Source organism: Sapajus apella, unplaced genomic scaffold (genome assembly GCF_009761245.1).
Source record: "Sapajus apella isolate SASKATOON/1434 unplaced genomic scaffold, GSC_monkey_1.0 scaffold51, whole genome shotgun sequence".
In the NCBI taxonomy this organism is placed as follows: domain Eukaryota; kingdom Metazoa; phylum Chordata; class Mammalia; order Primates; family Cebidae; genus Sapajus; species Sapajus apella.
The window spans coordinates 8,665,632-8,690,517 of record NW_022436991.1 but is presented as its reverse complement, the minus strand read 5'-3'; the positions used below and the strand labels follow the sequence as shown (position 1 = coordinate 8,690,517).

General features: G+C 48.6%; 1 protein-coding gene and 1 non-coding gene across 3 annotated transcripts in view; one reads left to right on the top strand and one right to left on the bottom strand.

Annotated features, from left to right (window-relative positions):
• EEF2K (eukaryotic elongation factor 2 kinase) overlaps positions 1-15,050 on the bottom strand; it is an 80,320-nt gene extending 65,270 nt beyond the window's left edge. For both annotated transcript variants that reach the window (XM_032242913.1, XM_032242914.1), the window contains exon 1: positions 14,917-15,050. The gene's annotated coding sequence lies outside the window, so the exon portion shown is untranslated. The remainder of the gene's footprint in view (positions 1-14,916) is intronic.
• Positions 15,051-24,804: 9,754 nt separating this feature from the next.
• Positions 24,805-24,886, top strand: TRNAL-UAG. The gene has a single exon. It is a non-coding gene; the product is annotated as a tRNA-Leu (tRNA).

Here is a 24,886-nt window from a genome sequence, read left to right as displayed (position 1 = left end):
CTCTTGTTACCCAGGCTGGAGTGAAATGGTGCGATCTCGGCTCACCGCAACCTCCGCTTCCCGGGTTCAGGCAATTCTCCTGCCTCAGCCTCCTGAGTCGCTGGGATTACAGGCACGCGCCACCATGCCCAGCTAATTTTTTTTTTGTATTTTTAGTAGAGACGGGGTTTCACCATGTTGACCAGGATGGTCTCGATCTCTTGACCTCGTGATCCACCCGCCTCGGCCTCCCACAGTGCTGGGATTACAGGCTTGAGCCACCGCGCCCGGCCGGGTATGGGGTTTCTTTTGAGTTGATGAAAACGTTCTAAAATTGATTGTGGCTGCATGACTGTGAATATCCTAAAAAGCATTGAATTGTACATTTTAAATGAGCAGATTGTAACATATGTCAATTATATCTCAAGAAAGCCAAAGTTAAAAAAAAAGAAAGTCGGATGTGGTGGTTCATGTCTGTAATCCCAGCACCTTGGGAGGCTGAGGTGGGAGGATCACTTGAGCCCAGGAGTTTGAGACCAGCCTGGGAAACAATGAGACCCTATCTCTACAATAAAATACAAAAAACTAGCTGGGTGTAGTGGTGTGCACCTGTAGTCCCAGCTACTCAGGAGGTTGAGGTGGGAGGATCACTTGAGCCCAAAAGGTGGAGGTTGCAGAGAGCTCAAATTGCGGCACAACACTCCAGCCTGGGCAACAGAGCAAGACCCTGTCTCCAAAAAAGAAAGAAAAAGAAAAAGGACACGTGTACATGCATAGAAACTTCCCTGAAAAATCCATAGGAACTGGACAGAGCTTGGATAAGAGTTGTGGACCTGGAGGAAACTTTTGATTTTTAATTTAAAAAAATTTTTTTTGAGATGGTGTTTTGCTCTGTCGCCCAGGCTGGAGCACAGTGGTGTGATCTTGGCTCTGTGCAACCTCGGCCTCCCAGGTTCAAGCGATTCTCCTGCCTCAGCCTCCCAAGTAGCTGAGACTATAGATGCCCGCCACCACGTCTGTCTAATTTTTGTATTTTAGTAGAGGTAGGGTTTCACCACGTTGGCCAGGCTGGTCTTGAACTTCTGGCCTCAAGTGAACTGCTTGCCTTGGCTTCTCAAAGTGCTGGGATTATAGGTGTGAGCCACTAAGCCTGGACAGCTTTTTAAAACTTTGTACATTTCTATCCTGCTTTAACATTTTTACAAAGCTGGATTGCTTTAGACACAAAATAGTAAATTAGTTAAAAATTTTTTTACATCAAACCAGTAAGTCCAATTATTTTCGGCAGTGCTGTCCATCAGGCAGATGGTCTTCTAGAGCCAAGGCTTTGGTACTTTGGCTACTGAAGCAGGAAATATATTTAAATCCTAACCCAGTACACACCTATAAAATGGAAAGTAAAATCTCAAGAAATTGTACTTAGCCTTACTTTGTATAACGTACTTTTGTTATTTTTTTTTTAATTTTATTTTCAGAGACAGGCCACCCCAGCTGGAGTGCAGTGGTGCAATCACAACTCACTGCAGCCTCCAACAGCTGGGTTCAGGCGATCCTCCTGCCTCAGCCTCCTGAGCAGCCCATGCCACCATGCCCGGCTAATGTTTTTTATTTTTGTAGAGACAGAGTCTCACTATGTTGGCAGGCTGGTTTTGAACTTCCAGCCTCAAATGATCCTCCCACCTTGGCCTCCCAAAGCACTGAGATTACAGGCATGGGCCACCGTTCCTGGCTCACTCTTGCTATTCTCTTTCTTTTTTTTTTTTTTAATTTTTTAGAGAGAAAGAGAGAAAGAGACAGAGAGAGAGAGAGAGAGAGAGAGAGAGAGAAATGACAGCGTACTGCTAAGTAAACAAATAAACGTGAGCCTGCGCCTTAATAAGGAAATAAATGAATAAATAAATGCGAACCTGCTTCTCAATAAGAAAGTGAGCAAATGTTAGCCCAGCTGTAAATAAATCGATTAACAAATAGATAAATAAATCAATAAATAAATAGCCCCTCGTGGTGGCTCATGCATTTAATCCCCCAGCCCATTGGGAGCCTGAGCCCGGTATATCTGAGACCAGAACATCGAGCAGCCGGGCCAAGATGGTGAAAGAAACGCTGTCTTTATGTTAACTAATAATAATTAGAAAATAAATAAATAAATAAATGCAAGCCCGCCTGCCTGCCTCTAAGCAAATAAATACATAATTTTTTTTTTTACATTAGGGTTTTTTTTTTTTTAAATTGGGTTTTAGGTTTTGGGGTACATGTGAAGAACACGCAAGATTGTTGCATAGGTACACACATGGCAGTGTGATTTGCTGCCTTCCTCCCCTTCACCTATATCTGGCATTTCTCCCCAGGCTATCTCTCCCCAACTCCCTAACCCCCGCTGTCCCTCCCCTATTTCCCCCCAACAGACCCCAGTGTGTGATGCTCCCCTCCCTGTGTCCATGTGTTCTCATTGTTCAACATCCACCTATGAGTGAGCACATGCTGTGTTTGATTTTCTGTTCTTGTGTCAGTTTGCTGAGAATGATGGTTTCCAGGTTCATCCATTTTCTATTTTCTATTCTACTTACGACTTTTGTTTTTCTGTTTAATCTTTTTCCTTAACACACCACCTACACATTGATTTCTATATTCACAGTCTGAAAATTGCTGTCAACTGCTGAGTTTCTTATCCTCTGGGCAAGAGACAGTCACAGGCCTGGATCTAATGCCACAGCCACCTGATCCTGCTTGACACCAAAATCCTCCCTGAGCCCTGGGCTGGCTTCTCTGCACTGTCAACCACTCCCAGCCCCAGCTCCTACTCTGCCCTGATCAGCCCTTGGCCAGAATCCCTGCTGATCAACACGGTGTGGTGCCAGCAGGCCCAGCCAAATTGTCGGCCCCTGGAGGCCCGGATGGTTCCAGGGGAGGGGCCAGAACCCCAGCCTCAACCTGCAGACCTCCAGGCAGTGTAGTTAGTTCAGTAGTTAAAGGCTCAGATTCAGGGCCAGGCACGATGGCTCATGCCTGTAATCCCAGCACTTTGGGAGGCCAAGGCGGGTGGATCGCTTGAGCTCAGGAGTTCCAGACCAGCCTGGGCAACATGGCGAAATCCTGTCTCTACAGAAAAATATAAAAATTAGCTAGGCATGATGGCGTGTGCCTGTAGTCTCAGCTACTCAGGAGGCTGAGGTGGGAGGATCACGTGAGCCTGGGAGGCAGAGGCTGCAGTAAACTGAGATCATGCCATGTGTACCACTTTTATCTCAAATAAACAAAAAAACACACTCAGATTCAGGATCTGGGCTGCCAGGAAGCAAATCCTGGCTCCTTACCCAATCAATTCACCTAGCTAACTCCGTCATCTTGCAGTGTGGGGAGCCCAGCCTCGGCTATGTCCCACCACAGATCTGACGTTCTCCTCAGCCCTGGGAAATGGAGACAAGCAGCTGTGACCCTGCCTGGCACAGCGCCTCGTACACACCAGGCACTTGATATGCATTCCAGAGCTAAGCAAGTGTCATCTGTTTTATGGCTTTTGAGTTGTCATAAATTTGCTCTGAAGGCAGCTGTGGCAAACTATCCCCCAACAGCCGTTCACTCTTTCCTTCCCTAATAACAGAACCACTGGGTTTTGGCTATGCTTGTCACGTGGCCACTAAGGATACATTTCCCAGAGTCTTTTGCAGATGGGTGTGACCATGCGACCACGTTTTAGCCAATGAGATATAAGGACTGTGTGCAACTATAGGGAATGGTTCTTAAAGGGAATGTGCCCCTCGGCTCTCCTTCCTTCCTGCTGGCTGAAATGCATGTGTGATTGCTGGAGCTCAAGCAGCTACCTTAGACCATGAGGTGGATGGCCATGTGCTGAGGGTGGAAGAGCTGTAAGACAGAGAACCTGGGTTTCTTATACCATGGGACCACATAACAATCCTGGACTCACAATCTTCATACTTTGATATCTAAACTTGTATAATCTACTGTAATTTTCTTTTTTCCTTTCTACTTGCTAATTTTATTTGGTACAGTAGTTCCTTCTCTCCCATATCATAAAAAGTCACATCGTCTTTTCTGTAAAGTTTTATTTTTCGAGAAAGGGACTTGTTCTGCTGCCCAGGCTGGAGTACAACAGTGTGATCATAGCTCATTGCAGCCTTGATCTCTGGGCTCAAATGATTCTCCTACCTCAGCCTCCTGAGTAGCTGGGACTAAAGGTGTGTGCCACTATGCCCACCTAATTTGTTTATCTTTGTAGAGACAAGGTTTCACTCTGTAGCCCAGGCTAGTCTCAAACTCCTGGCCTCAAGCAATCCTCCCACCTTGGCCTCCAAAAGTGTTGGGATGACAGGCATGAGCCACTGCACCTGGCTGAAAGGTCACATCCTTTATGACAAGTGGGTGCCTAGGCAGGGTCAACCTGGTAAAACTGTGGCCTCAATTCAGAGTCCTAACTTGGCAGAGACTCTTATATTTGTACATGAAGACTGGCTACCTGGAGGATGTTGGATTTCCCCAGACAAGGAACCTTCCTCAGCCCCTAAGTCAGTTCCAAGAGGCCTGTTCCAACACCAGGCAAGGCACCCAGCCTCCTGGGGATCTCTGTCTAACCTGGGCTTCCCTTGGCCCAAAGAAAGATCTGCTCCTGTGCTAAGAACAGGACGCCAGCTCCAAGACATCAGGATTCTCTTGAAAGTTTCTTCTGCCTTACTCAGGCATCCACATCTTCTCCTCCCAGTCCCTATTTCTTTTCTTTTTTTTTTTGAACTCCTGCCCTCAAGTGATCCACCCTCCTTGGCCTCCCAAATTGCTGGGAATTAAAAGAATGAGCCACTGTGCCCAGCCTCCAGTCCCTATTTCTACGGAAAGGTGGCAGAGTGAGTCAGAAAGACCCAAGTTCAAGCCCCATCTCTGCCACTGACTGGCTGTGTGACTTCACTTCTTGAGCCTCAGGGGGGATGCATGATTGTACTCCCCCCATGAACTCAACAGCTCTTCCTATCATCATTTTTATGATCATCAATAAAGGGGACTGAGCCTTGGGTCCCAGCCAGACTTGTGACCTGGACGTCTGGCTCATAGCAAAGTCAAGCTTCTTCAGGGGTCCTCAAGGAATAGATTATTTTAGGCTCTGGCCATGGAAACCACTGAATCACTGAGTCTTGATCTGGCAGTTTATAGAGGCAGGAAACTATGCTTGCAATGCTCAGGTCAAGGCCTGAGGGTCAAGCCACAGTGGCCACTGGCCCCCCTCTGGGCTCACCCTCACCCCCAGGAGCTGCCTTCCTATGGTAGAAAGAGGGTGGAATCTTCCCACCACCACTCCTAGGAACCAGCATCCAAGAGCCAAAATGGCACACCCCGAGCTGGTCAATGCACACACTAGTATCTGCCCAGCACAGCACAACCCACACATTCCTGACTACAACCACAGCGGACACAGGTGACTCATCAGCCACCTGGAATGGAATCACACACCAGCTTCTGCATGAGGCTCTGCCTCTGCCCCACCCTCAAGTCATGTGTTGTCACATGATCCAGACCTAAACCAGTCATAGCACTGGGGTGCCTGGCCACAGAGATTGGCTCAGAGGTGGTCATGTAACTGGAGTCAAACTATTCTAGCCCATTGTAGCAAGCCTGGGGCTTTTTGCTTGAGTGACTGGAAGAGGTGCTCAGTGTTTTCATGCTGAATGTGAACTTCAGACTGGGGCTGAGGACACCACAGAACAAAGGTCACGTGTGGTGGAGGGCAGAACCAGAGAAAGAGAAAAATGAAGAGCGATAATGTCATTTGAAACCTGGAATCCAGATACTCCCAAAACCAAACTACCAAGCCCTCATAGATTTCTGAATCATATGATACAATAAACCCCCCTTTTTGGGGGGCAGTAGGGGAAGGGCTATTTAGCTAGCTACAGATAGGTTTTCTGTCACATACAATATGAAAAGCCCCAAACTGGCCAGGTGCAGTGGCTCACACCTGTAATCTCAACACTTCAGAAGGCCAAGGCGGGTGGGTCACCTAAGGCCGGCAATTGGAGATCAGCCTGGCCAACATGGTGAAACCCTGTCTCTACTAAAAATACAAAAATTAGCAGGGCGTGGTGGCGCCTGCCTGTAATCCCAGCTACTCGGGAAGCTCAGGCAGGAGAATTGTTTGAACCTGGGAGGCAGAAGTTGCAGTGAGCCGAGATCATGTCACTGTATTCCAGCCTGGGTGACAGAATGAGACTCTGTCCAAATTCAGCCGGGCTTGGGCCATTATATATTATTTATTTATAATTTTAAAAATATTTTTAAACACCTTTTTCTTACTAGGGCCACCGTAGGTGATCACATAGGGGTACTGCTCAACTCTAGTAAACAGCCTTTTCAACTGTGCATGGGCAGCCCTACTTCCCACCCCTAGGGGCAACCACTTCCAATGCTTCTCAGTACTTCCCTTGGTGTATATATATCATTAAATAATATGCTTCTTGATTATTTCTTATTTCTTTTTTTTTTGAGACAGGGTCTTTCTCTGTTATCCAGGCTGGAGTGCAGTGGTGCAATCTTGGCTCACCGCAACCTGTTTCCCAGGCTCAAGTGATCCTCCCACATGAGCTGCCAGAGGAGCTGGGACCACAGGCTAATTTTTGTAAATTTTTGTAGAGATGGGGATTCACCATGTTGCCCAGCTGGTCTCAAACTCCTGGACTCAAGTGATCCACCCGGCTTAGCCCCCCAAAGTGCTGGGATTACAGGTGTGCCCCTATTATTTCTTAATTTATTTATTTTGATCCTATCTTCTGATTTCCTGGAGTGATAAATGAGACTTAACTCTACTTCTCCTTACCACTTCCCTTCCCACCCTATCCCTATACTGGTAGGTTCCTTGATTATTTACTTTTTACAGATGGGGTCTTGCTGTGTTGCCTAGGCTGGTCTCGAGGTCCTGGTCTCAAGTGATCCTCCTGCCTCAACCTCCCAAAGTGTTGAGATTACAGGCGTGAGTCACAGTGCCCAGCCTTCTGGTTCCTTTAGATACCATGCCAAGAACGCTGTCTTATTCCACCAACTCAAGAAGTTGAAATTTCTCACAGTTTAGCACAAATTCAGAGCAGGGAAAGTGTGGCTTTTGTGCTATGAATGAGTGATAAGAAAGCAGAAAAGGTTCTTATTTGCTTACCAACCTCAAAAGGGCATAATTTCTATGGAAATAAGACAGACAAATAATATATGTGAAAGGCTGACTGCACACCAGGTGCTACACTCAGCACTTGACGGGAACTCTCCTTTGACAATGACAGGAGCTGCCAGGTCCAGAAGTGACAGTCTACCTCTGAAAAGGCCACCTTAAGGGAGGGGAACTACACAGAGCTAGGCGTTGAGGGCTGCACCTGGCTTGTTCTGAAGATATTTTAAACCCTGGCTGGAGTCCCCACTCTCCTTTAAACAAGAAACAAAACCAAAGCCCAACACGGTGGCTAACAGCTTGTGCTCTACAGCTGCATGGCCAGGGTTTGAATCCCGGGCCCCACCATCAGGAGCTGGGACCCTGTCCTAGATCATAGACTTTGTCTGTTTCCTACCTGGGCCTCCAGAATGAACACAGCCATGCTGACACCTTGATTTTAGAACTTCTGACCCCCAGGAACTGTAAGATAATAAATGTGTTGTTTTAAAGCCACTAAGTAATTGCAGCAACTCATTACAGCAGCAGTCGGAAACTAACAAAGTCCTGAACAGCGGCTCTCAACCTTGGGTGATTTTGCTCCCTCAAGGGACATTGGCAATGTCTAGAGACATTTTTGGTTGTTGTATCTCTAGGGGTGCAACTAGCATCTAGTGGATAGAGGCCAGGGATGCTGCTCAACATCCTACCATGAACAGAACAGCCCTCTACAATGAAGAAGATTTGGCCCAAATGTCAATAGTGCTGAGGCTGAGAAACCCCGCTCTAGAATGAATCTGGTAGAACTTCTTTCTTTTGTTTTTTGAGATGGAGTCTCACTCTATCGCTCATGCGGGAGTGCAATGGCTTAATCTTGACTCACTGCAACCTCCACGTCCTGGGTTCAAGCGATTCTTGTGCCTCAGCCTCCTGAGTAGCTGGGATTACAGGTGTGTGCCACCACGCCCAGCTCATCTTTGTATTTTTAGTAGAGACAGGGTTTCACCATGTTGCCCAGGCTGATCATGAACTCCTGAACTCAGGTGATCCACCCACCTTGGCCTCCCAAAATGCTGAGATTACAGGTGTGAGCCACCATGCCTGGCCTCTTTCTTTCTTTTCTAACAGACTGGGTGGGTGTCTTGCTCTCTCATCCAGGCTGGAGTGCAGTGGCAAAATCACAGCTCACTGCATCCTCCAGCTCCTGGGCTCAAGGGATCCTTCTGCCTCAGCCTCCCGAGTAGCTGGGAATACAGGTATATGCCACCATGCCTGGCTTATTTAAAAAAAAATTTTGTAGAGATAGTGTCTTGCCACTCCTGGGCTCAAGCGAACCTCCAGCCTCAGCCTCCTGAAGTGCTGGGATTACAGGCGTGAACAGCTGTGCCCAGCCTCTGGTGTAATTTCAAGAAGCCCTCCCCAACCCTTTTTTCCCCTTTTCCCTTTAAAAACAAATCTTCCCATATACCATAAAGAGACAGAGAAGGCCGGGAGTGGTGGCTCATGCCTGTAATCCCAGCACTAAGTGGGAGGTCGAGGCAGGTGGATCACAAAGTCAGGAGTTTGAGACCAGCCTGGTCAATGTGGTGAAACCCTGTCTCTACTAAAAATACAAACATTAGCCGAGCATAGGGTGGCGCATACCTGTAGTTCCAGCTACTCGGGAGGCTAAGGCAGAAGAATCACTCATACCAAGGAGGTGGAGGTTGCAGCGAGCCGAGATTGCGCCACTGCACTCCAGCCTGGGCGACAGAGCGAGGCTCCATCTCAAAAAAAAGGGCTGGGTCCCCTGGCTCATATCTGTAATCCCAGCACTTTGGGAGGCCAAGGTGGGCGTATCATCTGAGGTCAGGAGTTCGAGACCAACCTGATCAACATGGAGAAACCCCATCTCTACTAAAAATACAAAATTAGCTGGGCATGGTGGTATGAGCCTGTAATCCCAACTACTCAGGAGGCTGAGGCACGAGAATCGCTTGAACGCGGGAGGTGGAGGTTGCTGTGAGCTGAGATCATGCCATTGCACTACAGCCTGGGCAACAAGAGGGAAATCCATCTAAAAACAAAAAAAAAAGGGGTCGGGCACAGTGGCTCATGCCTATAATCCCAACACCACTTTGGGAGGCCGAGGTGGGTGGATCACAAGGTCAGGAGTTTGAGACCAGCCTGACCAACATGGTGAAACCCAGTCTCTACTAAAAATTCAAAAATTAGCTGGACGTGGTGGTGTGTGCCTGTAATTCCAGCTACTCAGGAGGCTGAGGCAGGAGGCAGGAGAATTGCTTGAATCCAGGAGGTGGAGGTTACAGTGAGCCAAGATCATGCCACTGCACTCCAGCCTGGATGACAGAGCAAAAGAGCAAGACTCTGTCTCAAACAAACAAACAAAAAAAAAGACAGAAATCAACTTACCAACCCAAACAGCAACCTGCTGCAGAAGCCAGAGATACGTCCTCATTTGCTCTGCTAAAGGCTCGTAAAAATATCATTGCAGTACACTGTGTTTTGTGCATATAAAACTGTCATCATGCAAGGGCTATTATATGGTTTCAGGCATCTGAAAAATGCATTTCGGAATATGAAACACAAAATATCATAATTATAGCTTTGATTAGCAAAATGCACAAGGGAGCTTGAATTGTAATGTTTAATGACTTGCTGGGCACACTCCGAGTGTCCACAGTACACTCTGTACTCCTGGTGGGTCAGTCCAGGGACACAGCACGTCTCACTTCTCACATGAACTCTGTGTGCCCAGCCCTCCCAGTGGCCAGACCATGTGAGTGTCTTGAACAAAAGGGGCCGTGTTATTCCTCTGCAGCTCCCAGCCCAGAGCACAATGCCTGGCACACACCATAAATGCACAAGTGTGTGCTGCATAAATGAACGAGTAAGTGGAGAAAAGCTGGCAATTTCCGGCTGATATAATGGAGAAACAGAAGGACTTATGGGTTGTGGCCGGGTGTGGTGGCTGACCCCTGTTATCCCAGCACTTTGGGAGGCCGAGACTGGCAGATCGCTTGAGGCCAGGAGTTCAAGAGCAGCCTGGGCAATATGGTGAAACCCTATCTCTACTACAAATACAAAAATTAGCCAGGCATGGTGGTGTACAAACTGTATAGTCCCAGCTACTTGAGAGGCTGAAGCATGAGAATCGCTTGAACCAAAGAGGTGGAGGTTACAGTGAGCCAAGATTGTGCCACTGCACTCCAGCCTGGGCAACAGAGCGAGACTCTGCCCACTCACCACCCTCCCCAAGAAAAATGACTGCTGGGTTGTAACTACATGGGAGTTACTGACATGGCGGAGGCTGTAGTGGGAAAGGCTGGCTCATGGAGGATCTGCAAAGCACCAAAACCAGAATCTAGCCAAGCAAGGCCTTTGGGATGAATTCAAATCCTGGGCCCGCCACAATCAGTTGAGGAATGCTAGGCAAATTAGTTAACCTCTCTCAAACTCAGGTTTTTCATCTGTAAAATTCACTCACCCAACAGAGCAGAGCAAAGTGAGCAAGGTGGAGAAGTGAGAGAGGTGGCCAAAGGCCAGAAAAAGCCACTGAGGCACAGAGAGCTGGCTTTCCACTAGGAATCCTTACTCCCCTGCCTGGCCAGGAACTACGTTTCCCAGCATCCCTTGCAGCTAGGGGGGGCTTTGTGACTGCATTCTGGCCAATGAAAGAAGGGTACAAATAACTAGTACTGTTTCTGAGCCCATCCAGCAGCCCATTTTCCATACCGAGGTTGGCTTCCTCTCCACTGCAGTCCTGCCCAGACCAGATTGGTAGCATTTCAATATCACTTACAAAGCACTTGCTACATAACCCCTCTCAGTTCCCTAGAAGGCATGCGCTCCTTCCTCCCTGGGCTCCTGTCCTCCCTCCCCTGGCCAACTGGTCTGCTCATCCCTTAGGCCTCAGCTTAGATGTCACCTCCTCCAGGAAGCCTCCCTGAACCCCAAGAGGTAGTCGCTTTTAGCTTCATTCTATATATAAGAAAGCTAAGGAACAGAAAGGTTATGTGGCTTGCCCAAAATCACATGACTAGAACATGGGGGAGGTGGGTTTGAAGCTGGTGCGGGCTGAATCCAAGGCTCCCAACGCAGTCACCACTTCCTGAACCAGTGCTTCTCAAAGCATGGGACCAGCTGCCACAGCAGCCGTCTCACCTGGCAACTTGCTGGAAATGCAAATTCTCAAGCCTCATTCCAGACCTACTAAATTAAACCCCGGGGATGGGTCCAGCAATCAAGGTTTAAGCAAGCCCTCCTGGGGGCGCTGATGTGCACTGAAGCTGGAGAAGCACTGGCCTTGAGAAATGTTTTGCACTTTAGCCACCTCCTTCTGGGTGCTTCCTGTGGCTTGCTAGCCCTTGCTAGGTCTCGAAAGCTTCACAGATGGAGAACAGAACACCATCCACCCTCTGACTCTAGCCATTTGAAACGCTTCTCTAGGAGTCCCACAGCCCTGGGACTTTGGGGGTTGTGGGAGGGACTGTCAGCTTCTGCTTTATCATCAGTGCATTAGTGACTCACTCCTTCCTTTGTTTGAAGCCTTCTTATGGTTAGGAACGGTGGCTCATGCCTGTGATCTTAACACTTTGGGAGGCCAAGGCAGAAGAACTGCTTGAGTCCAGTTCAAGCCCAGCCTGGCAACAGAGTGAGACCCCACCTCTACACTAAAAAGTTAGCCAGGCAGGGTGGTAGCTCCTGTCTGTAGTCCCAGCTACTTGGGAGGCTGAGGCAGGAGGATCACTTGAGCCGAGGAGTTCCAGACTGCAGTGAACTGTGACTGTCCCACTGCACCCCAGCCTGGGTGACAGAGCAAGACCCTGTCTCAAAAGAAACAACAAAAAAGAAGCCTTCTTGTTTGTGCTCATCAGCCTTGGCCGCAAGAATTTGATCCAGCAACACTTTAAGGCCCAGGCTGCTTTCATCCCAGGTGTAAACAAGTTCATCAATCTAACAGCCTTCTAGAAGCATTCTCTGTTCATTGGGGTAATGATCTGCAGCTTCCAGGTCAGCAGAACCAATCTCCCTCAACAGAAAAAGCTTTGATTCTTTTAAACTAGTTCAACCAGCTGCTATTACTACTTTGGTGATAGTCCTGATCATTCAGTTGTTCTGCTTCAAGTGTAAGAACTGGACCAGAGAGCCGGGCATGGTGGCTCACGCCTATAATCCCAGCACTTTGGGAGGCCGAGGCAGGCTAATCATGAGGTCAGGGGTTCGAGACCAGCCTGGCCAACATGGTGAAACCTCTTCTCTACTAAAAATACAAAAAAAAAAAAAAAAAAATTAGTTGGGCATGGTGGCAGGTGCCTGTAATCCCAGCAACTCGGGAGGCTGAGGCAGGAGAATCGCTTGAACCTGGGAGGCGGAGGTTGCAGTGAGCCAAGATCATACCACTGCACTCCAGCCTGGGCAACAGAGTGAGACTCCATCTCAAAAACAAAAAAACGCTCCTTCTGGCTTGTGGCTCTGCCCTTTTCTAGGCCTTCAATGTCCCCTTGACTTGTCCAACAAATGAGGAAACAGTGAGAGGTTTTTAGGATCTAGGCTTGAAATGGACACACTCATGTTTCATCAGCCAAACTCAGTCATGTGGCCCCACTGAATGGTAAGGGAGCCTGGGAAAATTCATCCAGGGAGCACCCCAAGAAGAAGAGAACGTGGGTACTGGTGACCCACTGCTTTTTCTGCCACATAATACAGTATGTTTTAAAAGCAAATCATTGATTTTTTTTTTTTTTAAATAGAGACTGGGTTTTGCCCTGTTGGCCAGGCTGGTCTTGAACTCCTGGGCTCAAGCAATCCTCCCGCCTCGGCCTCCCAAAGTAGTTGGGATTGAAGGCATGAGCCACCGCACCCAGCCAGTGATATATCCTTAATCAGCCAAAAAGTACTGTACAGTTACAAAAAGCACAAGAAAAAAAAATGGTGGATATTTTTTATTTTTCGAGACAGTCTCGCTTTGTTGCCCAGGTTGGAGTGCAGTGGTACAATCTCAGCTCACTGCAACCTCTGCCTCCTGGGTTCAAATGATTCTCGGTTCTCCTGCCTCAGCCTCCCGAGTAGCTGGGATTACAGGCTTGTGCCAACATGCCCAGCTAATTTTTGTATGTTTAGTAGAGATGGGGATCTCCCCATGTTGGCCAGGCTGGTCTCGAACTCCTGACCTCAAGTGATCCACCTGCCTCAGTCTCCCAAAGTACTGAGATTACAGGCCTGAGCTACCGCGCCCCTGACCCAAAAAACAGGAAGCTCTTGGAATGAACACCTATGATTATGCGTAAACTGTGACCATCTCAGTTCTGACATCTGGCCTCCCTATTCCCTGCAGAGGATAAGAACTTGGGGCCCCACCGACTTCTTTGAGAAAGGGGGTTGAGAGGAGGTGGACGCCAACCCCAGCCATGTTACACTGAAATTCATGTCGTTGAGAGGTTTTACTGTATTTGTTGAATAGCTGAATGAAGGAATGAACATTGGGTGCTGTGGAGGCCACAGAGAAGGAAGACACCTGCTTATGCCATCTTTGAACCCTACCTCCTTTCACCTGCCTTTTCCCCAACTCAGCTTAAATATCACCTGAAACAGGTTTCAGGTGATGTTTAACCCATAACCTTCTTCCCTCTACACACACAGTGGGCATTCTCAGCTCCCGCTTGCTTGCTCTGTATTACCACTTACTCCATCTTGCTTTTCAGAGTCTGATTATGTGACTGGCTTCCTCTTAGGGAGCTTCTGGGGACCTGGGGACCACTCTGACCCTCAGTTTCCTCTTCGGTAAAAACATTAGGATAGACTACGTGGCTCAATTCCCTGAGACTTTACAGCCTGTCCAGGGCCCTCGGCCATCAGATGTCTTCCGGGGCCACAGACCTTCACACTGTGTGCCAGGCACTGTTCCAAGCACCTGACATATACAGACTCATCTACTCCTTCCAAGGACACTAAGAGGTAGATACGAATACTGTACCCACTTTACTGATGAGGAAACCGAGGGCCAGAGAGCATAACTGAGCTAGAATTCCAATCCAGTACTCCAGCCCTAGTGTTTCCTGCTTTCCTGGCTAAAGAAGCGCCCACCACCGAGGTTCCAGAGGTGGGGTTCCCTGGGACAGTTCCCCTGGGCAGATCTCACTTCCCCATGCGGCCCATCTATCACACTCAGGGCGCAGCTGGGCTGGTTCCCTGAAATTCCCCAGGCGTTCGCAAAAGGATCTAGGCCGGGGCTTACCCGGGAGGCCCCCACCCTCGCGCAGCCACCGGCTTACTAATGCCCAGCCCCTTGGCGCACGTGTCAGCCGCGCCTGCCAGCAACCGAACTCCCGCAGCCAAAAATGCAAGGGCGCGTCTACACAGTCCTAGAGGTTCCGGGAATTCGAGCTGACGTAGCCCTCTAGTTCAGAGGAAAGGGTGGGGGATGCGGCTCCGAGGCCTGCAGGGAGCAGGAAGGCTGTGATGCGCCCACCCTCTGGGGGCCCCGAGGGCACCTCGGGCGGAGGCCCCCAAACTATTGGTCACTTGCAGCCAGATCACCGCCCATTGCTTGCCAGTTGCTTTCCAGAGCCCCATCGCAGTTATACCGCACAACTTCCCCATTTTACCGAAGCAAGCACTGAGCCCTAGAGAGTTTAACAAACAGAGAAGAAGCGCCCCCACACTCTCCTTCCATGCCGTCTCCGGCCCCACTCTCAAGCCCAGACCCAGAGCGCTCCAGACGCCAGCTGCACTGGGGCGCACAGGCCTGCAGCGCCCGCTCCCAGCCCCCCACAGCCTGGCCGGCCGCCGTCCACGCCTACCTCCCTCCGGCAGACAGGCGCGGCAGCAGCTGCCCACGGCCGCGAGGATCCAGAAGAGTTGGCAGAGGCTCGCGGCCCGGCGCTCCAGGGTGCAGGGCGGGCGGGCCCCCCGAGAGTGCCGGGGAGCGGAGAGCCGGGCGGCAGGCTGGCGCTCCGAGGACGCAGCTGGGGCCGCGCGGGGCAGATGGGCCGATCCCGGGGCTCCGGGTAGCCGGAGAGATCCCGGGGAGCGCGGCAGCCGCTGGGACGATCCCGGGATGCGAGAGGCGCGTGCCAGGGATTCGAGTGCAGGAGGCAGCGAGCGGGACTCGGGTGGCTGCAGCGCCGGGAGTGCGGGCGCTCGATCCCTGCAATAGCGGAGCTGAAGCTGCAGCTGTGGCTCCGGGCGAGGTTGAGCAGAAGCGGGCGGGCAGGGGCGGGGCTGGCCTGGCGGGCGCACGGCGTGGCGCTCACGTGGCTGCCCCCAGGTGGCGGTCAGGGTGCCTGCAGCAGCCGAGCGGGCCTTCAGGCTCCGGCGAGGTGCAATGGTTGGCGCTGAGTCCCGGCTCCCCCTGCTGAGTACAGTGTCCGCTTCTCCTGCGCGAGGCTGACCTAGCACCCGGCAGCCAGGGGGCAATTCGAGGGAGTGAGCACTTCCGTCCTCCTCCGCCGCGTCTCGCCATTCTCGCCTGCTCCTGGCTTAGTTCCTGTATTCCAGTCCTTTCTAAAATCACTAGTGATCCGACCCCATCGCTTGTTTGTGTAAATCTCTATAGGTAACCTTAAAATATTTTCATCGAAAATACTTTATTTTTCCTGATTTCTGCTTTGTGAAAACAGGCACTTATGGTGATTGCAACTATTTGTGTGGTTTTAAAATTAATATCTCCTCTATGTATTCCTAACTCTTGACACAGGGTCTGGCTGGCACACGGTAGATGCTTAATAAATACCTGGCATGAGTGGTAGAGTGGATAAATATGGACAGGTATAAAGAAGAAAACGAATTAAAACTAATAACTCCTGTGAAAACTTTGATTTAGGTCTTTCCAGATACTTTGTTAGTGAAATTTTAGAAATTTCACACATTTTAGATATAAAAGTAGTAACAGTGACATTTATAGAGGGATTTCTCTCATTCCATCTTCCCAGCACTTTGGGAGGCCGAGGCAGGCGGATCACCTGAGGTCGGGAGTTCGATATCAGCCTGGCCAACACGGCGAAACCCCGTCTCTACTAAAAACGCAAAAAAGTAGCCGGTGTGGTGGCCTGTAGTCCCAGCTACTCCGGAGGCTGAGGCACGAGAATCGCCTGAACCTGGGAGGTGGAGGTTGCAGTGAGCCGAGATTGTGCCACTGCACTCCAGCCTGGGAGACAGAGTGAGACTCCGTCTCAAAAACAAACAAACAAACAAACAAAACAATAAAAAAGAACAAACTGAGGCTTGTAGAGGTAATGATAGGCCCCAGGTGATGCAGCTAGGAAAGACAGAGCCAGCACTAAATCCAGACTTGTCTGATTTCAAAGTTCAGGCTCTCCAAAGAACCTTTTTCCTTATGTATAACCCCCTAAGAGAGTAAACTCCAGCTTTTGGCAAAAGACAAAATGCACCTAGAATTCTGACCCTGAGGCGGTCAGGCAAGAAGGGAATATCGAAGACGCTGAGATAGTCTGTCCAAGCTCAAAACAAAATTGGAAAAAAAAAAAAAAAAAAAAAGATACTACTGCTTAAAGTTCTACGGCCCTTGGGCAAGTTATTTTATCTGTCTGAGCCTCTGTTATTTTTGTCTGCCCAGCAGGAGTGTCCTTCTTTGCATGAGCATCTTGATTAGTCTTCAAGGAACCAGCTTACCCTGTTCTCGGTTCAGGAAAATAGCCCTCCCCACTCCCCTCACTCCAAAATGGACACAAGACCAGACCTAATCAATTAGCATATTTCATCCCTTCAGCCCCATTGATTGGTTCAGGGATGAGCATATGATCCAAGTTAGGCCAATGAAGTACTAATCCGTGCCTTTTATGGTAACCATAAAAAGAGAATCTCTCTTTTCCAGGGGGTTGTTGAGCATGTAGGATGTAATCATAGAGTTTCTGAGCATTCATTCTTTTTTTTTCTTTTTTTGAGACAGAGTCTCGTTCTGTGGCCCAGGCTGGAGCGCAGTGGCACAATCTCGCTCGCTGCAACCTCTGCCTCTGAATTCAAGCAATTCTCCTGCCTCAGCCTCCTGAGTAGCTGGGATTACAGGCATGTGCCACCAAGCCCAGCTAATTTTTTTGTATTTTTATTAGAGACAGGGTTTCACCATATTGGCCAGGTTAGTCTCAAACTCCTGACCTTGTGATCCATCCACCTTGGCCTCCCAAAGTGCTGGGATTACAGGCATGAGCCATTGCACATGGCCTGAGCATTCATTCTTATGGCAAATATGTATTAAACTCCTATTGTGTGCCAAATATGGTGCTAGGATGTGGGAGAAACACTTGCCTTCAAGGAGATGTCTACTGTGGTAACACAAAATTACTCAAGGCCAGCCCGGTGGCTCACACATGTCGGAGTTTTGGGAGGCCAAGGCAGGAGGATCAATGGGGCCTGGACAACATAGCAAGATGCCTGTCTCTAAAATAAAACATAAAAAAAATTAACCAGGTGTGGTGGTGTGTGTGCCTGTAGTCCCAGATACTCAGGAGGCTGAGGCAAGAGGATCCCTCGGGCCCAGGAGTTTGAAACTGTAGTGAGCTATGATTATGCCACTGCACTTTAGCCTGGGCAACAGAGTGAGACCTGTCTCTAAAAATTAAATAAATAAATGAAGAGGCCGGGCGCGGTGGCTCAAGCCTGTAATCCCAGCACTTTGGGAGGCCGAGGCGGGTGGATCACGAGGTCAAGAGATCAAGACCATCCTGGTCAACATGGTGAAACCCCGTCTCTACTAAAAATACAAAAAATTAGCTGGGCATGGTGGCGCGTGCCTGTAATCCCAGCTACTCAGGAGGCTGAGGCAGGAGAATTGCCTGAACCCAGGAGGCGGACGTTGCGGTGAGCCGAGATTGCGCCATTGCACTCCAGCCTGGGTAACAAGAGTGAAACTCCTTCTAAAAAAAAAAAATAATAAAAAATAAATAAATAAATAAATAAATGAAAAAGGCCAGCGCAGTGGCTCACCCCTCTAATCACAATACTTTGGGAGGCTGAGGTGGGCGGATTGCTGGAGCTCAGGAATTCAAGACTGGCCTGGGCATCAGAGTGAAACCCCATCCTTAAAATAAATACAAAAATTAGCCATATGTGCATATGTGGTGGCTTGCATATATGTTCCCGGCTACTCAAGAGGCTGAAGTGGGAGGAGCACTTGGGCCTGGAAGGTAGAGGTTGCAGTGAGCCAAGATCTCACCACTGCACTCTAGGCTAGAGTAAGACCTTGTCTCAAAAAACAAAAACCAAAACAAAACCCCACAAACAAAAAAGAAAGTGAAAAGGTAATCAGAGAATGGGAAAAAAATATTTGCAAATCACATCTGATAAGGGATTTGCAGGGAGAATACATAAAGAGCCCTTACAACTCAATAATAAAAAGATAAATAGTCCAATTTAAAAGTGGGCCAACGACTGGAATAGACAGTTCTCCAAAGAAGACGTACAAATGGCCAATAAGGACGTGAAAAGACGCTCAACGCCATTAGCCACTAAAAGAATGCAAGGCCAGGCACAGTGGCTCATTCCTGTAATCCCAGCACTTTGGGAGGCCGAGGTAGAAGGATTGTTTGAGCCCAAGAGCTCCAGATCAGCAGAGGCGACATAACAAGTCCTTCATCTCTATGAAAAATTAGAAAAATTAGCCAGGCTTGGTGGTGTGTGGTTGTAGTCCCAGCTACTTGAGAGGCTGAGGTGGGAGGATCACTTGATGTCAGGAGATCAAGAGCAGCCTGGCCAACATGGTAAAACCTCATCTCTACTAAAAATACAAAAATTAGCTGGGTGTCGTGGTGCATGCCTGTAATCCCAGCTACTTGGGAGGCTGAGGCAGGAGAATCACTTGAACCCAGGAGGCAGAGGTTGCAGTGAGCCGAGTTCGGGCCATCGCACTCCAGCCTGGGTGACAGAGCGAGACTCCGTCTCAAAAAAAAAAAAAAAAAAAGTTATAGAGTCTCTCTTTTGGGGTGATAAAAATATCCTAAAATTGACTGTGTGGACGGTTGCACAACTCTGTGAATACACTAAAAATCGCTTAATTATACAATTTTAATGGGTGTATGGGCTGGTCGAGATGGGTTATGCCTGTAATCTCAGCACTTTGGGAGGCCGAGGTGGATGGATCACTTGAGCCCAGGAGTTGGAGACCAGCCTGGGCAACATGCCAAAACCCTGTCTCTACTAAAAATGCAAAAATTAACCGGGCGTGGTGGCAGACACCTGTAATCCCAACTATTTGGGAGGCTGAGGCAGGAGACTCGCTTCAATCTGGGAGGCGGAGATTGCAGTGAGCCGAGATCGTGCCACTGCACTCCAGCCTGGGCGATGGAGGGAGATTTGGTCTCAGAAAAAAAAAAAAAAAAAAGAGGGTGTGAATTATATCAGCAATTATAACAGCATTAAAGCTGTTCCCCCCGCCCCCCCAAAAAAAGGACTCATGGTGTTTCCTTCTCACCATGGTGATAGAGCCCCAACTCTTACAGTCACATCGCAATTGCAACAAGATAGGCATAATCCTCCCATTGCAGGTATAATCCTCCCATCAGCTCAGGGACAGCCGAAGAGCTGCCCTGGCCACAGGCACCGCAGGAGGGTCCTGGGTACCAAAGTGTTAAGTGCTCAAATTTCCAGTGCACAGTGGGCTTGGGTTGTGTGTTTTGCCTCCTTTGCTCGGGGGGTCTGGGCCTACTGGGTGTGAGAAATGCCCAATACAGAGCCCTCTGGATGGCCCAGCTGTAGCTACAGAAAGACTTGCGGAAGTGATGAGATACCACTCTTCTTTCACTTATTTAATTTAATTAATTTATTTATGAATTTATCTTGGGACAGAGTCTTGCTCCGTCGCCCAGGCTGGAGTGCAGTGGTGCAATCTCGGCTCACTGCAACCTCCGCCTCCTGGGTTCAAGCAATCCTCCTGCTTCAGCCTCTCAAGTAGCTAAGATTACAGGCATCCCTCACTACGCCCAGCTAATTTTTGTATTTTAGTAGAGACAGGGTTTCACCATGTTGGTTGGGCTGGTCTCCTGACCTTAGATAATCTGCCCACCTTGGCCTCCCAAAATGCTGGGATTACAGGTGTGAGCCACCACGCCTGGCTTTTTTCTTTTTCTTTTCTTTCTTTTTTTTTTTTTTTTTTAGACAATCTGGCTCTGTCACCCAGACTAGAGGTCAGTGGCATGATCACTGTAATCTTCACCTCCTGGGTTCAAGTGATTCTCCTTCCTCAGCCTCCTGAGAAGCTGGAACTACAGGCGGGTGTCACCATGCCCAACTAATTTTTGTATTCTTAACAGAGATGGGGTTTTGCCAATTTGTCCAGTCTGCTCTCCAACTCCTGACCTCAGGTGATCCGCCCACCTCAGCCTCCCAAAATTCTGGGATTACAGGTGTGAGCCACCTTGCCCAGCTTAAACTGGTGCTCTTCACAATGGGTACTTCTGAGCTGTGGGAATCAGTTGTGAAGGAGGGCCGTGGTGAGGGAGAGAATTTTTCTTTTAACACTTTATGCCTGTGATTTGACATTTTTTTATCTTATTCTTTTGATTTGACATTTTAAAAAATTTACAATGAGCATGCATTACATTACAAATTTTAAAAAGACAAAACCGAGTTTCCCTTACCAAAAGGATTGACAGAATTTAACTGGGTGGAGACATGAAAAGAGGTTGTTATTCTTGTTTGTGCTTTCCCTTTCTTTGCTTGAGTTTCAACAAGGAAAATTCGTTACTTTTGCAAAGTTATTTTTAAATGTCACATGGAAGAAAACAAAAACAAAAAACCAAACAGTGCAGTTGCTCTAGCATCTGTGGCCTCCCCACCCTTGCTTGGCCGTGGCTGGGCTTTGCGTGGACTTTGCATATGAGCTGCCCTGGCAGTGTCACCGTCGAAGGCATGAATCACCAGAGATGCCTCGTCAGCAGGACTGTGGGAGGCCAGCAGGGCGGCGGGGCTGGAGACGGGCAGGGTGGAGCAGAGGAACTGGCGGCCTTGCTTCCACCGCTGGATTTTATTTTATTTTATTTTATTTTATTTGAAACGGAGTCTCGCTCTGTCGCTCAGGCTGGAGCGCAGTGGCACCATCTCGGCTCACGGCAACCTCTGCATCCCGGGTTCAAGTGATTCTCCTGCCTCAGCCAACCGAGTAGCTGGGATTACAGGTGCGGGCCACCACACCTGACTAATTTTTGTATTCTTAGTGGAGACAGAGTTTTACCACGTTGGCCAGGCTGGTCTCGAACGCCTGACCTCAGGCGATCCGCCTCCTCAGCCTCCCAAAGTTCTGGGATTACAGGCATGAGCCACAACGCCTGGCTCCACTACTGGATTTTTATTCTGCTAGAGAAGCAACTCCAGCACAATGGTTCTAAGCAGCTCCAGAAACAGCTCTCATCCCCTCCCAGAGCCTGCAAGGCCTGCTGTTTGGCTGATCAAGTCTAGTAGGTGCAGGACAGATGCTGAGTTGCATTAAATGATCAGAGACAGAGTTAGGGAAGTGATGCTGCTGGCAGATGGTCCAACTGCCAGAAGAGGCTTTGAGTAATTGTAGGGAAATTTACCTAAAGAGAACCTGCTTCCCTCTTGTGGCCACAGAGGGCAAGTCACAAGTCACAAAATAACTTTTGCAAAAGTAATGGGTGTTCCTTGCTGAAACTCAAGTTCAGACAAAAGTTCTCTGAGCTCTTATGTTAGGCGGCTCCAGCCGAAAGCATCTGTCTCTGACTCTCAAGTTCACTTGTCAAGATGGAGTGGACTTAACCAAGAATGCAAAACTTTTTTTTTCAAGGAATATTCCTGCTGCCCACACTGTTCTAGGTCCTGAGGATACAGCAGTAGATGAACAAGACAGCATCACCTGCCCTCCTGGAGTTGACCTCCTAGCAGGGCCCGGTATCATCCTGGGAGAAACCCCCTACTTAAAACAGGGGGTTTGGAGAGATGTATGTGGAATACCACCAAGTGACCAGTGCCGGTATAAGAACCCTGTGGTGGCCGGCCACAGTGGCTCACTACTGTAATCCCAGCACTTTGGAAGCCTGAGGCAGGTGGGTCACCTGAGGTCAAGGAGCTCGAGACCAGCCTGACCAACATGGTGAAAACCTGTGTCTACTAAAAGCAACCAACCAAACAAAACAAATACAGTTAGCTGGGCGTGGTGGCAGGGACCTGTAATCCCAACTACTCAGGAGGCTGAGGCAGGAGAATCTCATGAACCTGGGAGGCGGATGTTGCCATGAGCTGAGATCGTGCCGTTGCACTTTGGCCTGGGCAACAAGATCTAAACAAACAAACAAAAAAAACCCCTTGTAGTGAGAACCCTTGAGATACACAGAGAGAACAAGTCATCACTGTCACCCCTCTCATATGTCCCAGAGATTCATCTACATGCTTAGCACATGTTTAGACACAAGGCCTTTCTCTGTCACCCAGGCTAGAGTGCGGTGGTGTGATCATAGTTCACTGTAGCCTCCAACTCCTGGCCTCAAGCGATCCTCCCACCTCGACCTCCCAAAGGGCTGGGATTACTGGTGTGAGCCACCATGCCTGGACGAATTAACACATTTAATCTGTCTCTGCTTTATCCTCTGATATGACCAGAGCAGTGCCTGACGCATTGTAAGTATTCATGAAACATTTACAGAATGGATGAGTTTAATCCTCACAGCAAATCCTGTGAGGTAGATACCATCATTATCACTTCATTGATGGGCAACTGAGGCCCAGAGAGAAGTGACTTTTCCAAGATCACACAGCCCACGGGAGTTCAAACTGTTTCATTTGCAAGCACATGGGTTTACCCACTCTGTTAGTTTCTTATTGCTGCTGTAACAAATTAACACAAGTTTAGTGTCTTCAAGCAGCACAGATTTGTAGTGGTACTGTTCTGGAAGTCAGAAACGCTAAAATCAAGGTGTCAGACACCTTGTGTTCCCTTTATGGTGGCTCTAGAGGAGAATCAATTTCTTTCTTTCTTTCTTTCTTTTTTTTTTTTTTTTAAAGATGGGGTTTCACCATGATGGCCAGGCTGGTCTTGAACTCCTGACCTCAGGTGATCCACCCACCTCGGCCTCCCAAAGTGCTAGGATTACAGGCGTGAGCCACCTTGCCTAGCCAAGAATCAATTTCTTTACCTTTTCCAACCTTTAGAGACTGCCGACATTCCTTGACTTGTGGCTGCATCACTGGGACCTCTGGTTTCGTCCTCATATCTCTTTGAATTCCTCCTCTTTCTTTTACTTTTCTTTTGTTTTTTTCGTTTTATTTTTATTATTTTTTTGAGATGAAGTCTTGCCCTGTTGCCCAGGCTGGAGCACACTGGAATGCAGTTGCACGATCTCGGCACACTGCAACCTCTGACTCCAGGGTTCAAGCCATTCTCCTGCCTCGGCCTCCCAAATTACAGGGATTACAGGCACATGCTGCCACACTCGGCTAATTTTTTTGTATTTTTAGTAGAGACGAAGTTTCACCATGTTGGCCAGGCTGGTCTGGAACTCCTGACCTCCAGCGATTCACTTGTCTTGGACTCCCAAAGTGCTGGGATTACAGGCATGAGCCACCACGCCCGGCCACTGTCTCTTTCTCCTAAGGACTCTCGTGATTACATTGGGACCACCTGGATAATCCAGGCGATCCTTAATCACAACTACTAAAAGTCCCTTTTGCCACGGAAGTTAACATATTTACAAGTTTGGGTATGGACATCTTTAGGGGGTCTTTATACAGACTACCACACCTACAGACTTGACTGTCTTTACAACTTCGGATTTTTGTTTGCCATTTTCCTTAAACGTGCAAAGAAATAACCGTAGGTGATTGCGACATTAGGAAAATGAAGACTGAAAAGATGGGAAACTCCTGAAAGAGAAAGAGGGGGAATAGAACTTGGGGACATAAAAGGAGACTTGAATTTTATCTAGAATGTTCATTTTAATTTTAATTAAAAATTTTGAAGCTAATATGCAAAATGTTAGTAATAATTCTGAATGATGGGAAATGGAATTTTGGTAGGTTGTACTCTACATTTATTGCATTTTTTTCCCCTAAAAAACACTGAAATCCTCTACATGGATGAACAAGGGTCTTGGAAGGCTAGGGAAGGCCGGCTGGCTGGGGCACCCGAAGCTAGTTACTTAGTGACTGTATTTTCCTCCTCTGTAAAATAGTTCGCACAGCTAATGAAAACTGCATAGTTTGAGATGGAAAGAGCCCACACATGCAAAGAATCTGTAACAACGTTCAATGATTTTCCTCCCTGAACCCTTGATTCTTAGATCGCGAGGGCAAGGGGTAGGCTATGAGGCCATGCAAGGCTACAGAGGCGCCTTGAGCTGGACAGATCGTCTGCAGGTTGAGGACCCAGCTTGATTTGGTGCAAACCGGGTCTCAGCGCGAGACCCCGGCCCACCTGGGAGGAAGAGGTAGTGCGAGAGCGCCCCCACGTGGCTATAGGCAGGATCACGCCCAAGGAAAACTCAAATCCAAACACAAATGTGAGGATTTAATATTAAAAATATTAATGTTTGCTATTTAGACTCTCTTCGTTTTCATAGTGCTTTCCTAGTGTATTTACTACTGCTGATTGCGAGAGCACTGTGACTCCAGGGCTCCCTGAGCGACGCAGCCGACGCTGGTTCCACATTGAGCATGCGCAAAGTTTGAGGGCGGGGCGCCTGCGTCATCACATTAATATAGCTGCACAGAGAAACACACAAACGGTTGGTAGCGTGGCCGAGTGGTCTAAGGCGCTGGATTTAGGCTCCAGTCATTTCGATGGCGTGGGTTCGAATCCCACCGCTGCCA